This window comes from Cervus elaphus, chromosome 8 (assembly GCF_910594005.1).
Source record: "Cervus elaphus chromosome 8, mCerEla1.1, whole genome shotgun sequence".
NCBI classification, from domain to species: Eukaryota; Metazoa; Chordata; class Mammalia; order Artiodactyla; family Cervidae; genus Cervus; species Cervus elaphus.
Genome location: NC_057822.1, coordinates 14647318 through 14666049, shown reverse-complemented (window position 1 = coordinate 14666049; position 18732 = coordinate 14647318). Strand labels below are relative to the sequence as shown.

The following is an 18732-nucleotide window of genomic DNA, read 5'->3' as shown; positions in this document are numbered from 1 at the left end:
AAGCTCTAATACTCTGGCCACCTGATGTGAAGAGCCAACTCACTGGAAAAGACCCTGATGCTGGGAAAGATTAAGGGCAGGAAGAGAAGGGGGCAACAGAGGATGAGGTGGTTGGATGGAATCACTGAGTCAATGGACATGACTTGGAGCAAACTCCAGGAGATAGTGAAGGAAGGGGAGCCTGGCATTCTGCAGTTCATGGGGTGATAAAGAGTCAGACACAACTTGGTGACTGAAAAACATCAACAACATAATCTGAACCGAGTTGCCCAATTGCCCTGCCACTAACTGGACCAGAGGCGAGCCTGGATCTCACTCAGCTGGCCATAAATTGCTCTCCAGGAGTCAGATTCACTGATCAAAGCAGATCATCTCTTGGAGAATAAGGGAGCAACCCAGAAAGAAGCATGGACAGGGTCATGAGGTCACAGGTTCCAAGTCGAGCAAGGAGTCTAGGCATGCAGGACGTGCAGGAAGGACAGAAGTGAAGGCCCAGAATGACCGAGCCTCTGTGACACTAAAGGTCAGACTTGGGAGCCTGCAGCTGTGGCCAACATGAGACTCCAGGTCAGGGAAACTGTTTGCTTCCTGAACACTTCTGGTGACCTGTGAGGCCTGGAGGTGAGGGCCACCTCCCTGTCTTCCTTAAGCCCCGTCTCCTGAAGCCCAGGGACTTTCCTGGTGGATCAGATGGTAAAGAATCCACCTGCAATGTGGGAGACCTGGGTTCGATCCTTGGGTTGGGAGGACTCCCCTGGAATCTTCCTGGAGTGGCAACCCACTCCAGTATTCTTGTCTGGAGAATCCCCATGGACAGAGGAGCCAGGCAGGCTACAGTCCATGGGGTTGCAAAGAGTTAGACATGACTGAGCGATTAAGCACAGCACCTGAAGCCTAGGGTGAGTGTTTCCATGGTCCTCATCTAGGGGAGCTTCTTCGCTCCTGCCTCTCTGGCTCCTCCCATCCCATCCAGAGGGGGCCACAAAGGGTAGCAAGAGTCCTGGACCTGAAGTCCACGATGAGATTTGAGATTTGCCAGGTATCTGGCTCTCAGCATCTCGGTTTTCTCCTTAGAAATATGGGGAGTAAGGCCTGCCCTGGGCGCTGTTGGGAGAGTAAAATGAGATTGCAGTGAAGAGCTTGCTCCAGCCTCTCCCTGGGGGTCCACCGTCCATGCTCTTCTGGCCCCTGGTCCTGTTTCATTTTTCCCATCCCTGTACCAGGAGGACATTCAGGACTTCCATGATATGAGATCCTCACTCCAATCAGACTCCCTTAGGCTGGGAGGCGGCTCTAGACACTTCCCCCAGAGTCCAGGGTTCTGATCTAAAAAAGGAGGCCTCCAGGGGATATAGGTCAGATGAATGGTGGAATTTCAAAACTTGTGACCACATAGCACAGGGAACTCTGCTCAGTATTCTGTAATAACCTAAAAGGGAAAAGAATTTGAAAAAAAAAAAAAATAGATACATGTACATGTATAACTGAATCATTTTTCTGTACACCCAAAACTAACACAAAACTGTTAATCAACTATACATTAATATAGAATATGTAAAGCAATTATCCTTCAATAAAAATAAATAAATTAAAAAATAGAGAGAGAGAATAAAAATTAAACAAAAAACTTGTGACCAGCCCAGCACAGAGGTTGCTCCATGTGGCCTCCTTAGTAACATTTTCCCTCAATCCAGTGCCTCAGTCCAGGGGAGGGGGCCCCAAGAAAGGAAGCTGGACTTCAGTTAGAACAGCAAGTCCTGCCAGGCCCTGGGGCACACGTGAGTCTGTATCACCTCCGTTCTGGGTATGGTGCCCCATGGGAACTGCCTTGAGCCACCATTCTTCATTTCCACTCATGTCTCATCACCTTTATGCCTTTCTCTCTGGGATCAGTGACCATTCAGCCCCAGACTGACCCCCCACCCCGCAACCCAGCCCCTAAAAGCATGAGCTCTGGTGCTCAAGAGACCTGGGTTCAAATCCTGACTCAGCTACTCCCCACTGTGACCTTGGGCAAACTGTTTCACCTCTGAGCAAGACTGGAGTGAATGAAATGATGACACAGGAACAGCCAAGCCCTTCCTCCTTCCCTGAGCCCTGGACTGGGACCCCCTGATGGGGCTGGAAGAGGCCAGGGGTCTTACCCTGAGCTGTAGAAGTCATGGGATCAAATGCACGTGCCTACCATGGGACCTGCTCTGGTCACTGCGCTACTTTGAGCCCATGTCCTCATTTGTCAGGTGGAGGTACAACTGCTGAGCTAATGTTAGGGCTCCTTCTCTGATCACAGAAGGCTACCTGGAGGAAGTGACAGAGACTCCCTTTGGGTGGGAAGAAGGCAAGCTGAACAGAGGGGACTGCCCTTCAAGACAAGAGGCTGGTGGGGGAGGGGCAGGGTTGGCAGGGAGGTGAGTCACCAGGAAGGGAGGGGGACACGGAGGCTGGGCTTCTTGAAGGGTCAGGGGTCAGTGGGTAGAGGTGGCTCGATGTGGACTCACAAAGGTTCAGACCTGATCTGAGAAGACTCTGTTAGCAACACAGTTACACACGCCCTTGTCCACGTGGTCACACCAACGCATGCTGGAAACACACACACACATTCACACACTCCCATACACTCAGGACATTCATGGAGTCACTCCCAGACACAAGGACACACTCAGAGACATTCACAAACTCATCCATGCGTGTTTTTACCTTCAAGTATATCCACACCTTCATACACGCTCCTGTCGACATCATCTGCACAGACAAAGGCAAACACAAAGGCACACGCTTGTACACTCAAGTACATTCACAGAGACACCAAAAGGAACGCACTCAGACCCAAGGATACTCTGGCACACTCAGAGGTATCCGTGGACAAGGGCACTCCAAGACACCCTCAGTAACACACATTCTTGCACACCAGCTTGCACACTTGAGTCATTCTCACCGTCAAAGCCACACACTTGTATACACACTCCTGTAGGACTCTGGATCATTCGCAGATGTTCAGTCAGGTATAGTACGGTCAGGTACACTCACACAGTCTCCCCCACCCCCTCCAGCCAGCCGGGTAAACTCTCTCTCCACCCACTTCCCACCATCCTCTGGGGCCTCAGGGGCCTCCCTCCGGAGCTGGGGGAGGGGATGGGGCGGGGTTCGCCCTGCTGATGTGGCAACTCCACTCACCTGCGGCCGGCCGCACCCTCTCCGTGGAGAAAGGCTTAAAGGAGCAGGGATCCCTGGCGCTGTACCCCACTTACCCCCCCCTCCCCCGCCCCGGCCCCAGGTCTCTGCCCTAGTTTCTCTGATGCAAAAAGCGAGGCCTAGCGAGGGGTCAGATGATGAATGGGACTTGCAACCAGGACTCCAGGGCCAGGAGCCGACTGGGGAGGGGACGTTGGTGCTGGGAATAGGAAGACTGGGTTCCAGGCCCAGCCCACCTCCGCCTGTCCTGGCTGGCTGCCTGCAGAACCTGCTTCTTCTCACTGTTCCCCATCTCCCTACCAGGCACTCCCATCCCCTGGAAGTCCTGTCTCTTAGCCAGCTGCACAGGCCCAAGCCAGAAACACACACACAGTCACTGCACCCTGTTGACCCGACCTTCCCAGTGTGCCTCAAACCTGGGCTGGAAGGAGACAGCCTGTGCCATGCGAAGCCCGGCTCTGCTCCTTCCCAGCTCTGTGACTTAAGGCAGGCCACTGCTCTCCTCTGAGCCTCAGTTTCCCCGTCTAGAAATGGGGCGGTGGTCACACCTACCTCCCAGGATGGGATTGGTGAGCGAATTAAACAATAGAGGTGGAGGCTTCAGGGCCACACCCAGGGACTCAGGACAGGCTTCCCTTCATGTGAAGGGAAGACACATGAAGGATCTGCCGAATGCACAGAGCTGAGCCACGTCTCCCCCTGCTGAAGCCTCTCTGATCCATCACCTCTTGGGGGATCCTACAGGACCAGCTACTCCCAGGTTTGCTGTTAGTTTTGCTGCTGCTTCCAAAGCCCCTGATCACTACCACGATGAGAGGAGGGCCCAGCTGGTGGGCAGGTGACTGGGGTGGAGAGGGGTCAAGGGGACACAGCCATGGTCATGGGAGCCACCAGTCTGAGGGGGAAGATCCAGCTCAGCTCTGCTCCTGTTTAATCAGACCCAGTCTGTCCTGAGGCCAAGACTAGCTAATGGGGGAGATACAGCCCTGCCCCAAGGGTTCCAAGTCTGATGTGGGAAACAGCCTCAGCCAAGAGCACTCCAGCGGCTAGGGAAGACACTCCCTGGCCCAGCCCCCCCAAACTACTTGGGGAGACATACACTTCCCCTGGGAGTCCCAGTCTGATGGGGACAATTCACCCGCTCTAGGGGTTCCCAGACTGGGAAAGGAGACACAACTGTGGTTCTCAAGGACCCTAAGTCACAATAGAAGAGAGAGCATGCATGCCTAGGACACAGAGGTACCCCAGACGCTGAGAAGCAGAAATGAGCACAGATGAATGTGGCTTTGTGCACGTGCCTCTTGCATATGACTGTGACTCTGTGCACGCGTGTGACTCCGTATGTGACTGTTGCCTCTGATTCTGAGATTAGGCATGTGCCTCTGAGTTGAGGCTGTGCTTCCACTCAGTGAGTGGACCCAGTTGTGTCTGATCACTCGTTCAACGGCCTTGCGTTCATGGAACGTTCACTTTGTCCCAGTTGCTGGGCCCCACCCAGGGATGCTATGCAGCCTTCAAGAGGTGCGGTTTCTGCTTTCAGAGACATCACTACGTAAAAGTGGTGGATGAAGCACTGAAAAAGCGATCCCCTGTGCTGCCACCTGTTTAGAAGCACAGGGGGCTGCGGGCGCATAGGGAAGGTGGACTTCCTGGAAGAGGTGATATTTAAGCTGTGCCCTAACAGGGTTTTACAGCTGAGGGAAAAGCTGTTCTAATTAGAGGGAACAGGACTTCCCTGGCAGTCCAGTGGTTAAGAATCTGTGCTACCACTGCAGGGGGCATGGGTTCAACCCCTGATCTGGAAACTAAGATCTCACATGCCCTGTGGTACTGACAACAACAACAACAAAAACCCACCAAAAGAAAAAAAACCCAACTAGAGGAAACAGCATGTGCAAAGGCCGTGTGGATCTGGGAAGAGAGCCCAGAAAAGGTTTTTCTGGAGGAAGTGACTGGGTGAGATTTTGGAAGTAGGGAGGCAAGCAGAAGGCATGGCTTCGGTTTAGGGGGTGTGGGATGTGGTATAGACTAGCCAGAGGAAGTCAGCTGGCCTGAGCCTGTCAGTCACTCCAGACCTTCTGTAACCCTTTGGATTGCAGCCTACCAGGCCACTCTGTTCATGGGGCTTTTCAGGCAAGGATACTGGAGTGGGTTGCCATGCCCTCCTCCAGGGGATCTGATCTTCATGACCCAGGGATGGAACCCGTGTCTCTTGCATTGCAGATGGATTCTTTACCCCCTGAGGTATCAGGGAAGCCTGTACTGTACCTAGGGATGGAAAGGCAGTATCCAGAGGAACCGGAGGTTCTGAAGGGGAACGCGCACCTCCAGAGAGAGGAGACAGCTGCTGAGCGGTGGGTTTAGGGGGTGAGCTCCTCGACCAGCCTCTGGGCGCTCCTAGGAGAGAGACCCAGCCCAGGGATCCTGGGGAAGGCCTCCTGAGTATCCTTAGCAGTAAAGGGAAGTGAATAATAGCTCCCTCACAGGGCAGAGGGGAGAACTATCAATACGGTAAATGCACTTACCCAAGTCGCTCTCCGTTGAGCTCTAAGGAGCGCATTTATTCCTCTCAAGAACTGTATTATTTGGTTCCCATTTTAATGCTGATGAAGCAGGCTCAGAGAGGCTCAAGACTACAGAGAACCGGAACGCGAGAGTGAGCGGTCTGGATTACACTCAGCCTGGCTCCTTCCCTTGAGTCCCAACCTCCTCTCAGCACGCGAATGCGCCTTTTAAATCGGTAACAGCTGGTTACTGCTGGATCCGGTGCTGTTACTATTATTATGGTTTATTATTATCACTGTGTACCCGAAGAACCTCCTTGATTCATCATCGCGGGCTCCAACCTCCCCGCCGCCCGCGCGCCCTCGGTCCCTGAAAACTCCAGGCCCAGGCGACCCCGCGCGGCCACGATAGGAACAACAACCCCTGGGGCGAGGGGCCCTGGAGGGGGTGTCGGTGTGATGGCACCCTCTGGAGGCAGTGCTCGGTATCGCGCCAGAGTCCGACGGAAGAGTGCGGTGTCTTCTGCACCCTTTGTAGTGTGCAGACCCAGATAGTGGTCCCGGAGGACTAGGAGGAAGGAGGAAAGAAAGGGAATAACACTTATTAAGCGACTCTGGTACACTGGGGAAGGTGCTGGGCGTTTTCTCATTTAACCCCTCAGTTAGTTCAGTCGCTCACTTGTGCCTGACTCTTTGAGACCCCATGGACTGCAGCACGCCAGGTCTCCCTGTCTATCACCAACTCCCGGAATTTACTCAACACATGTCCATTGAGTTGGTGATGCCATCCAACCATGTCATCCTCTGTCGTCCCTTTCTCCTCCTGCCTTCAGTCTTTCCCAGCATCAGGATCTTTTCCAGTAAGTCAGTTCTTCACATCAGGTGGCCAAAGTATTGGAGTTTCAGCTTCAGCATCAGCCTTCCAATGAATATTCAGAACTGATTTCCTTTAGGATGGACTGGTTGGATCTCCTTGCAGTCCAAGGGACTGTCAAGAGTTTTCTCCAACACCACAGTTCAAAAGCATCAATTCTTTGGCGCTCAGCTTTCTTTATAGTCCAACTCTCACATCCATACATGACTACTGGAAAAACCATAGCTTTGACTAGACGGACCTTTGTTGGCAGAGTAATGTGTCTGCTTTTTAATATGCTGTCTAGGTTGGTCATAACTTTTCTTCCAAGGAGTAAGCTACTTTTAATTTCATGGCTGCAGTCACCATCGGCAGTGATTTTGGAGGCCCAAAAAATAAAATCTGTCACTGTTTCCCCATCTATTTGTCATGAAGTGATGGGGCCATATGCCATGATCTTAGTTTTCTGAATGTTGAGTTCTAAGTCAACTTTTTCACTCTCCTCTTTCACTTTCATCAAGAGGCTCTTCAGTTCTTCTTTGCTTTCTCCCATAAGGGTAGTGTCATCTGCATATCTGAGGTTATTGATATTTCTCCTGGCAATCTTGATTCCAGCTTCATCCAGTCCAGCATTTCTCATGATGTACTCTGCATATAAGTTAAATAAGCAGAGTGACAATACACAGTCTTGACGTACTCCTTTCCCGATTTGGAACCAATCTGTTGTTCCATGTCCAGTTCTAACTGTTGCTTCCTGACCTGCATACAGATTTCTCAGGAGGCAGGTCAGGTGGTCTAGTATTCCCATCTCTTGAAGAATTTTTCACAGTTTGTTGTGATCCACACAGTCAAAGGCTTTGGTGTATTCAATAAAGCAGAAGTAGATGTTTTTCTGGAACTCTCTTGCTTTATCAATGACCCAACAGATGTTGGCAATTTGATCTCTGGTTCCTCTGCCTTTTCTAAATCCAGCTTGTACATCTGGACGTTCTCGGTTCACATACTGTTGAAGCCTGGCTTGGAGAATTTTGAGCATTAATTTACTAAGGTGTGAGATGAGTGCAGCTGTGCAGTAGTTTGAGCATTCTTTGGCAATGTCTTTCTTTGTGATTGGAATGAAAACTGACCTTTTCCACTCCTGTGGCTACTGCTGAGTTTTCCAAATTTGCTGGCATGTTGAGTGCAGCACTTTCATAGCATCATCTTTTAGGATTTAAAATAGCTCAACTGGAATTCCATCACCTCTACTATCTTTGTTTGTAGTGATGCTTCCTAAGGCCCACTTGACTTCACATTCCAGGATGTCAGGTATAATGATAACAATGACAATGAAAAAAAAATAATTCAGTCATTAGGAGAAGTCTCTTGAGATTACCTTGGGCAGCAAGGAGATCAAACCAGTCAGTCCTAAAGGAAATCAACCCTGAATATTCATTGGAAAGACAGATGCTGAAACTGAAGCTCCAGTACTTTGGCTACCTGAAGTGAAGAGCTGACCCAGTGGCAAAGACCCTGATGTTGGGCAAGATTGAAGGCAGGAGAAGAAGGGGACGACAGAGGATGAGACAGTTGAATGGCATCACCAACTCAATGGACATGAGTTTGCAAGCTCCAGGAGTTGGTGATGGACAAGGAAGCCTGGCATGCTGCAGTCCATGGGGTCGCCAAGAGTCGGACACAACTGAGTGACTGAACAACAACAACAGATTTTAGACTCGGGTCTGCTGCCTACAAAGCTTGGATTTGTACCTGGCTCCCTTGAAACAGTGGGCTGGAGGGCCCTACTAGGGCATCTCTAACCATCCTCCTCCCAGGTCTAGTTGGCTTGCTGGAGCTCTTGGCACATCGAAAACTCAGCACCAGTAATAATGGGAAATGTACTACTCTGAGCTTCCAAGAAGCAAGTTCACTTCCAATCACTCTTGTGCCGAGCCTCATGTTTAATTACTTTTCACAGTCCTGTGAAGAGGGTATCAGTGGCATGTTTCACTGACCGGAAATTGAGGGTCAGGCTTGCCTTCTGCGGGTGGAGACTGCTGCCATGCCAACACTCCCCTCCCTGCTTCTTCCCCCCGGAGCCTCTCTTCCCGTCTCATCCCTCTGCCAGTCATCCCCCCACAACTCTTGGCCCCTCCCTGACCCATTCTCCTAAGCCCAGTCTGGTGAGTTAAGATGGACCTTTTGGGTTGGGACTTTGCTCAGAGTGGTGGCCAGGAGGTCACTGTTCACCTAGGATGGGATTCTAATCAGTTCACAGCTTTTTTTTGGAGTAGAAAATGGTTTGTTCTTTTTTTAAATCTTTTTAGAATTGAGATATAGTTGATGTATATACATGATATACATGTATATACATGTATACACATATATATACATGTATATACAGATATACATGATGTATATCATGTAAGTTACTAGTGTACAACCTATCGATTCACAGTTTTAAAGCTTGTACTTCTTTTATAGTTATTCTAATATATTGGCTATATTCCCTGTGTGGTACAATATATCCTTGTGGTGCATTTATTTCATACATAGCAGTTTGTATCTCTGAACCCCCTGCCCCTCTCTTGCCTTGCCCCCATTCCTTCTTCCCACTGGTATTATTCTGTTCTCTACATCTGTGAGTCTGTCTCCATTTTGTTATAGTCATTGTTCTATGTGCCATGCTTAGTTGCTCAGTCGTGTCCCACTGTTTGCAACCCCATGGGCTGTAGCCACCAGGCTCCTCTGTCCATGGGGATTCTCCAGGTAAGAATACTGGAGGAGGTTGCCGTGCCCTCCTCCAGGTTGTAGTCACTAGTCTGTTTTAATTTTTAGATTCCACACATAATATCATATATATCATATGTCTTCGGGCTTCCCTGGTAGCTCAGTGGTGAAAAATCCACCTGCAATGCAGGGAACGAAACGTGAACACGATTCCTGAGTGGGGAAGATCCCCAGGAGAAGGAAATGGCAACTGACTGCAGTGTTCTTGCCTGGGAAATCCCGTGGACAGAGAAGCGTGGGCTACAGTCCACGTGTTTGCAAGAGTCGGACACGACTTAGTGACTAAATCACCACCACCACCATATGTCTATCTGTTTAATTATTTCACTTAGCATAATACCCTCCAAGTCCATCCATGTTGTTGCAAATGACAGAATTTAATTCTTTTTTATGGACGAGTAGTATCCCATTGTATGTGTGTGTGTGTGTGTGTGTGTGTGCGTGTGTGTGTGCATGTGTGTGTTAGTCACTCAGTCATGTCTGACTCTTTGCAATCCCATGGACTGTAGCCAACCAAGCTCCTTTGTCCATGGAATTCTCCAGGCAAGAATACTGGAGTGGGTAGCCATGCCCTTCTCCAGGGTATCTTTCCAACCCAGGGGTCAAACCTGGGTCTCCCACATTGCAGGCAGATTCTTTACCATCTGAGCCAGTGAGGAAGCTCCATTGTATATATACACCACATCTTCATCTGTTCACCTGGTGATAAACACTTAGATTACTTCCATATCTTGGCAATCATAAATGATGCTGCTATGAACATAGGGGTGCATGTATCTTTTTGAATTAGTGTTTTCAGTTTTGTGTGTGTGTGTGTATGTGGGTGGGTGTGTGTGTTTTGGATATATAACCAGGAGTGGAATTGTTGCATCATATGGTAGTTCTTTGGGATTGGAATGAAAACTGACCTTTTCCAGTCCTGGGACCACTGCTGAGTTTTCCAAATTTGCTGGCATATTGAGTGCAGCACTTTCATAGCATCATCTTTTAGGATTTAAAATAGCTCAACTGGAATTCCATCACCTCCACTAGCTTTGTTCGTAGTGATGCGTCCTAAGGCCCACTTGACTTCACATTCCAGGATGTCTGGCTCTAGGTGAGTGATCACACCATCGTGATTATCTGGGTCATGAAGATCTTTTTTGTATAGTTCTTCTGTGTATTCTTGCCACCTCTTCTTAATATCTTCTGCTTCTGTTAGGCCCATACCATTTCTGTCCTTGGTATCTCTAATTTCCTTGAAGAGATCTCTAGTCTTTCCCATTCTATTGTTTTCCACTATTTCTTTGCACTGATCACTGAGGAAGGCTTTCTTATCTCTCCTTGCTATTCTGCATTCAGATGGACATATCTTTCCTTTTCTCCTTTGCCTTTCACTTCTCTTCACAGCTATTTGTAAAACCTCCTCAGACATCCATTTTGCTTTTTTGCATTTCTTTTTCTTGGGGATGATCTTGATCACTGCCTCCTGTACAATGTCATGAGCCTCTGCCCATAGTTCTTCAGGCACTCTGTCTATCAGATCTAATCCCTTGAATCCATTTGTCACTTCCACTGTATAATCATAAGGGATTTGATTTAGGTCATATCTGAATGGCCTAGTGGTTTTCCTTACTTTCTTCAATTTAAGTCTGAATTTGGCAATAGAGTTCATGATCTGAGCCACAGTCAGCTCCCACTCTTGTTTTTGCTGACTCTATGGAGCTTCTCCATCTTTGGCTGCAAAGAATATAATCAATCTGATTTTGGTATTGACCATCTGGTGATGTCCACGTGTAGAGTCTTCACTTGTGTTGTTGGAAGAGGGTGTTTGCTATGACCAGTGAGTTCTCTTGGCAAAACTCTGTTAGCCTTTGCCTTGCTTCATTTTTTACTCCGAGGCCAAATTTCCCTGTTACTCCAGGTATCTCTTGACTTTCTATTTTTGCATTTCAGCCCCCTATAATAAAAAGGACATCTTTTTTAGGTGTTAGTTCTAGAAGGTCTTGTAGGTCTTTATAGAACCACTCAACTTCAGCTTCTTCAGCATTACTGGTTGGGGCATAGACTGGGATTTCTGTGATATTGAATGGTTTGCCTTGGAAACAGAGATCATTCTGTCGTTTTTGAGATTGCACTCAAGAACTGCATTTCAGACTCTTTTGTTGAGTATGATGGCTACTCCATTTCTTCTAAGGGATTCTTGCCCACAGTAGTAGATATAATTGTCATCTGAGTTAAATTCACCTATTCCAGTCCGTTTTAGTTCGCTGATTTCTAAATGTCAATGCTCTCTCTTGCAATCTCCTCTTTTTTTTTTTTTGCAATCTCCTCTTTGACCACTTTCAATTTACCTTGATTCATGGATCTAATATTCCAGGTTCCTATGCAATATTGCTCTTTACAGCATCGAACGTTACTTCTATCACCAGTCACATCTACAACTGGGTGTTGTTTTTGCTTTGGCTCTGTCTCTTCACTCTTTCTGATGTTATTTCTCCACTCTTCTCCAGTAGCTTATGGGGCACCTACTGACCTGGGGAGTTCATCTTTCAGTGTCCTATCTTTTTGCCTTTTCATACTGTTCATGGGGTTCTCAAGGCAAGAATATTGAAGTGGTTTGCCATTTCCTTCTCCAGTGCACCACGTTTTGTCAGAACTCTCCACCATGACCCATCCATCTTGGGTGGCTCTACACGGCATGGCTCATAGTTTCATTGAGTTTCATTGAGACAAGGCTGCGGTCCATGTGATCAGATTGGTTAGTTTTCTGTGATTGTGATTGTGGTTTTCATTCTGTCTGCCCTCTGATGGAGAAGGATAAAACGCTTATGGAAGCGTCCTGATAGGAGAGACTGACTGAGGGGGAAACTGGGTCTTGTTCTGATGGGCAGGGCCATGCTCAGTAAATCTTTAATCCAATTTTCTGTTGATGGGCGGGGCTGTGTTCCCTCCCTGTTATTTGACCTGAGGCCAAGCTATGGTGGAGGTGATGAAGACACTGGCAACCTCCTTCAAAAGGTCCCATGCACACACTGTTGCACACAGTGCCCTCAACCTTTCAGCAGGCCACTGCCTACCCATGTCTCCACTGGAGACTCCTGGACACTCACGGGCAAGTCTGGGTCAGTCTCTTGTGGGGTCCCTGCTCCTTTCTCCTGGGTCCTGGTGCACACAAGGTTTTGTTTGTGCCCTCCAAGAGTCTGTTTCCCAGGCCTGTGTAAGTTCTGGCGGCTCCGTGGTGGGGTTAATGATGACCTCTTCCAAGAGGGCATATGCCATACCCAGGTCTACTGTACCCAGAGCCCGTGCCCCTGCAGCAGTCCACTGCCGACCCGTACCTCCACAGGAGACACTCAAACGCAGTTCTGGCTCAGTCTCTGTGGGGTCTGTGGGTCCTGGTGCACACAAGGTTTGTTTGAGCCCTCTGAGTGTCTCCGGCGGGTATGGGGTTTGATTCTAAATGTGATTTTGCCCCTCCTGCTGTCTTGCTGGGGCTTCTTCTTTGCCCTTGGATGTGGGATATCTCCTCAAAGTTGCTCCATTGCTGTGCAGCTGCCATGCAATGTCAAAGAATGCTCAAACTACCGCACAACTGCACTCATCTCACACGCTAGCAAAGTATGCTCAAAATTCTCCAAGCCAGGCTTCAACAGCACGTGAACCATGAATTTCCAAATGTTCAAGCTGGATTTAGAAAAGGCAGAGGAACCAGAGATCAAATTGCCAACATCCGTTGGATCACCAAAAAAGTGAAAGAGTTCCAGAAAAACATCTACTTCTGCTTTATTGACTATGCCAAAGACTTTGACTGTGTGGATCACAACAAACTGTGGAAAATTCTGAAAGAGATGGGAATATCAGACCACCTGACCTGCCTCCTGAGAAATCTGTATGCAGGTCAAGAAGCAACAGTTAGAACTGGACATGGAACAACAGATTGGTTCCAAATCAGGAAAGGAGTATGTCAAGGCTATATATTGTCACCCTGCTTGTTTAACTTATATGCAGAGTACATCATGAGAAACACTGGACTGAATGAAGCACAATCTAGAATCAAGATTACTGGGAGAAATATCAATAACCTCAGATATGCAGATGATACCACCCTTATGGCAGAAAGTGAAGAACTAAAGAGCCTCTTAATGAAAGTGAAAGAGGAGAGTGAAAAAGTTGGCTTAACACTCAACATTCAGACTGCTGAGATCATGGCATCTGGCCCCATCACTTCATGGCAAATAGATGGGGGAAAAAATGGAAACAGTGAGAGACTTTATTTTTTTGGACTCCAAAATCACTGCAGATGGTGACTGCAGCCATGAAATTAAAAGATGGTTGCTCCTTGGGAGAAAAGTTATGACTAACCTAGACAGCATATTAAAAAGCAGACACATTACTTTGCCAACAAATGTCCGTCTAGTCAAAGCTTCGGCTTTTCCAGTAGTCATGTATGGATGTGAGAGTTGGACTATAAAGAAAGCTGAGCACTGAAGAATTGATGCTTCTGAACTGTGGTGTTGGAGAAAACTCTTGAGAGTTCCTTGGACAGCAGGGAGATCCAACCAGTCCATCTTAGAAGAAATCAGTTTTGAGTATTCATTGGAAGGACTGATGCTGAAGCTGAAATTCCAATACTTCGGCCACCTGATGTGAAGAACTGACTCAATGGAAAAGACCCTGATGCTGGGAAGACTGAAGGTGGGAGAAGGGAATGACAGAGGATGAGATAGTTGGATGGCATCACCAACTCAATGGACATGAGTTTGAGTAAGCTCTGGGAGTTGGTGATGGACAGGAAAGCCTGGCGTGCTGCAGTCCATGGGGTTGCAAATAGTTGGACATGACTGAGGGACTGAACTGAACTGATGGCAGTTCTGTTTTTAGATTTTTTGTTTTGTTTTTTGTTTTTGTTTTTAGATTTTTGAGACACCTCCACACCGTTTTCCTCAGTGGCAGCACCAATTTACATTTCCACTCACAGTGTATGAGGATTCTCTTTTTTATTTTCTTTTATTTATTTATTTTTTTGCCACACTGTGTGGTTTGTGGGATCCTAGTTCCCTGATCAGGGATAAAAACTGGACTCTTGGCAGTGAGAGCATGGAGTCCTAACCACTGGACCGCCAAGGGAATTCCCTGAGGGTTCCCTTCTTTCTACATCCTCACCAACATTTGTTACTTATAGTCTTTTTTTTAATGGACCAGTTATTTAATTAGGTTGTTCTTAAGAAGTTTAGAACACTATTTTGCAAGGATGAATTCTATTTGTGAGAGCAAACACAGAGCGGAATTATCCCTGGAGCTGATCCCTGAATCAAAGCTGATTCTTTGCAGAATCTGTGAGTACACAGCTTTCTGATCACCCTGGCACTGCTCTGTAATTTTGTACTTCTCTCTCTCTCCCTGTTGAAGATCTCACCTTCCTGGTGCCTGGCTTACGTAGATTTTTTTTTTTTGGCCATGCCACTGGGCTTGCAGAATCTTACTTTCCTGACCAAGGATCAAACCAGTGCCCCCTGCCATGGACATGTGGAGTCCTAACCACCGGATAGCCAGGGAAGTCCCCTTCTTCTTGAAGTAAGCATCAGGGGCCTTCACACCACTAGTATCCATTTTGGTGGAGGTGACAATGACAAATGACAATGACAAATTTTGTTCTATACCCAGGAACTTGATTGAGGCGAAAGACCCAATCACAAACAGCAAGCCACTGCTCACCTGTTTCAGGGAAACAACACTCTTGCCTTTGTGGTGCTCAGTGAGGATGCTCAGAATGGGCCCAGGAGTGATGATAGCGTGCAGTTTTCTCACATGTTACTGAAGGGTTTTTGCTGAGACTCAACAGCTTTCAAGGCCCTTCTTCAGTAGGATAATACCTAGGCATTTTGTGAAGTTTAATCACTTGGGAAACACCATTCTTGGGCTTCCCTGGTGGCTCAGATGGTAAAGAATCTGCTGCAATGCAGGAGACCCAGGTTCAGTCTCTGGGGCAGGAAGATCCCCTAGAGAAGGGGATGGCAACCCACTCCAGTATTCTTGCCTGGAGAATCCCATGGACAGAGGAGCCTGGTGGGCCCCAGTCCATAGGGTTGCAAAGAGTCAGACAGGCCTGAATCGACTTAGCGTGCGCACACATTCTTGTCACCACCAACTAGTTTTGTGACAGTAGCAAGACTGTCAGCTTTTTCTTTGCAGCTTGGATTTAGCTGCTGAATACTTCCTCTTGTACAAGGCTTTTCTGGAATACATAGCTGATTGGGAGTATCTGCCAATTCCTCTGACCAGGACAGGATTTCAGCGGCAGTAGGGTTGCCCTTCTTAACCTTTCTAACTCCGCCACCAGAATCAGCCTTCTTGGCTTCAAGTTTTTCCTCCTTTGTATCTGGCTTCTCAGCTTTTTCACCTGCCATCTTTCAAGATGGGAAAGAGCTACTTGTGGTCTTTTTGATGGTAGTCATTCTGACAGGTGTGAAGTGATATTTCATTGTGGTTTTAATTTGCATTTCTCCAATTATTAATGATGTTTAGCATCTTTTTCACATGCCCGTTGGCCATCTGTAGGTCTTCCCTGAAAAAATGTCTATTTAGGTCTTCTGCCCATTTTTAATTTTTTTATGTTGAGTTGTATGAGCTATTTATATATTTTGAATATTAACTCCTTGTTGATAATATCATTAGCAAATATTTTTTCTAATTCAGCTGGTTGCCTTTTTGTTTTGTTGATAGTTTCCTTGGCTGTGCAAAAGCTTTTATGTCTAACTGGGTTCCATTTGTTTATTTCTGCTTTTATTTCCTTTGCTTTAGGAAACAGATTGAAGATAATATTGCCATGATTTAGGTCAAAGAGTGTTCTTCCTATGTTTTCTTTGAGGAGTTTTATGACATCCAGTCTTACATTTAGGTTTTTAATCCATTTTGAGTTAATTTTTGCATATAATGTGAGAAAATATTCCAATTTAATTCTTTAACATGTAACTGTTCAGTTTTTCCAGCACTATTTACTGAAGAGATTTTCTTTTCTCCATTGTATACCCTTGCCTCCTTTGTTATACATTCAGTTCAGTTCAGTTCAGTTGCTCAGTTGTGTCCGACTCTTTGCGACCGCATGAACCACAGTATGCCAGGCCTCCCTGTCCATCACCAACTCCCGGAGTCCACCCAAACCCATGTCCATTGAGTCGGTGATGCCATCCAACCATCTCATCCTCTGTCGTTCCCTTCTCCTCCTGCCTTCAATCTTTCCCAGCATCAGAAACTCTTCTAGTGAGTCAGTTCTTCGCATCAGGTGACCAAAGTATTGGAGTTTCAGCTTCAGCATCAGCCCTTCCAATGAATATTCAGGACTGATTTTATTTAGGATAGACTGCTTGGGTCTCCTTGCAGTCCAAGGGACTCTCAAGAGTCTTCTCTGGAGAAGGAAATGGCAACCCACTCCAGTATCCTTGCCTGGAAAATCTCATGGACAGAGGAGCCTGGTGGGCTGCAGTCCATGGGGTCGCAAAAAAAGAAGAAGAAAAAAAAAAAAAAGAGTCTTCTCCAGCACCACATTTCAAAAGCATCAATTCTTTGGCGCTCAGCTTTCTTTATAGTCCAACTCTCACATCCATACATGACTACTGGAAAAACCATAGCCTTGACTAGACAGACCTTTGTTGACAAAGTAATATCTGTGCTTTTTAATATGGTTTCTAGGTTGGTCATAACTTTCCTTCTAAGGAGTAAGCGTCTTTTAATTTCATGGCTGCAATCAATTGACCATAAATGTGTAGATATATTTCTAGGTTCTCCATTCTGTTCTGTTAACCTGTGTCTCTGTTTTTATGCCAGTATCATGCTTTTGGTTACTGTGGCTTTGTAACAGTTCACAACATCTTCTGATTCTGGTTTTGAGTTGTGATTAGAAACAGAGTTTCCTCAGGACTTCCCTGGCTTGGGTTTGGTCACTGATCAGGGAACTACGATCCCATCCCACAATGCCATGTTGTGCAGCCAAGAAAATTAAAAAAAAGAAAGAAGGAAGGTCTCCCCAAATTCTCTGCCAAGGATTCATCTTCCCTAGGTTTAGTTCTTACCTTAGTGGTCTCAGTAGGAAGCAGAGGACCACTCAAAGTATTTGCCAGAAGAAGGTTGTTTTTTTTAATTTATTATTTTTTTTGAAGGATAATTGCTTTACAGAATTTTGTTGTTTAGAAAAAGGTTTAATGAAGGAACTATTTACAGAGGTGTGGGCACAAATAGTAAAGCACCCTGGGGCTCACAACAGTGGAAGAGAGTCACTAGTTTCAGGGCCTGAAGAGGTAAGGGAAGGAGCCTTATTAACGAACCGGGCCAGACTGGTACCCATGGTCGCAGGCCACTCAACAGGAGCTGTGACTTTTGCTGGAGGAACATGCTAAGTCGCTTCAGTTGTGTCCGACTCTGTGCGACCCCACAGACGGCAGCCCACCAGGCTCCTCCGTCCCTGGGAGTCTCTAGGCAAGAACACTGGAGTGGGTTGCCATTTCCTTCTCCAATGCATGAAAGTGAAAAGTGAAAGTGAAGTCGCTTAGTCCAGTCAGACTCTTCGCGACCCCATGGACTGTAGCCTACCAGGCCCCTCCACCCATGGTATTTTCCAGGCAAGAGTACTGGAGTGGGTTGCCACATAGTACCTGCCAAAATCATAGCATCACTGACTCAATGGACATGAGCAAACTCTGGGAGAGAGTAAAGAACAGGGAAGCCTGGCCTGCTGCAATCCATGAGGTCGCAATGTGTTGGACACAACTTAGCAATTGAACAACAACAAAAAATCACAGTATTATAAATATCCCGGTCTCACTCTCCTCCTTCCCTCTGGTCCCCTACTGGTCTCCTACTGGCCAAACTTCACCTGAAACCATAAGGCAAGGAGGCCAAGGTCAGCAAGAGTCAGCCCCTGGACACAGGACAGGGCAGAGAAGCACAGAGAATTCAGGGTATGCAAAGAGTAGGAAGCCAGGGGGGTTCTCTCCTAGTGAACTCGGCTTTGTGGAGGGGCTGAGAGGCAGAGGGCTGTGTTTGTCTCTCTAAGCGGCCTGACACTGTAACACGCCTTCTCCTCTTCCAGGCCCAAGTTACTTCGACCAGGAGGCTGTTCCCAGGCCTTGAGTTAATCTCTCCCATCCCTGGCTTCCTCAGTTCTCAGTGCCTAGCCCATCACTCAGCTCAGTGATTTGGCATTATTCTCCGTAGGGGTTTGTCTCCCCAGGGGACACTTCTGGGATCCTCTTCACTGTGAGCTCTTTGCAGGCAGGGCCCTGGGCCAAAGAAGGCCATTTGCTCTGACTTAGGGCCCAGCACAGGATAAGTGTCCATGTTGGCTGAGTGAATGGAGTCCTGTGGCCTCACCCACCTCCCTCTGCCTTGGTGTACACAGCCTGGGCACATGGGTATATCTGTTTCCTTGAGTTCTTT

General features: G+C 47.4%; 1 pseudogene; it reads right to left on the bottom strand.

Moving 5' to 3' along the window:
• Nucleotides 1-14530: 14530 nt before the first annotated feature.
• LOC122698916 lies at nucleotides 14531-15707 on the bottom strand (annotated as a pseudogene).
• Nucleotides 15708-18732: the final 3025 nt, after the last annotated feature.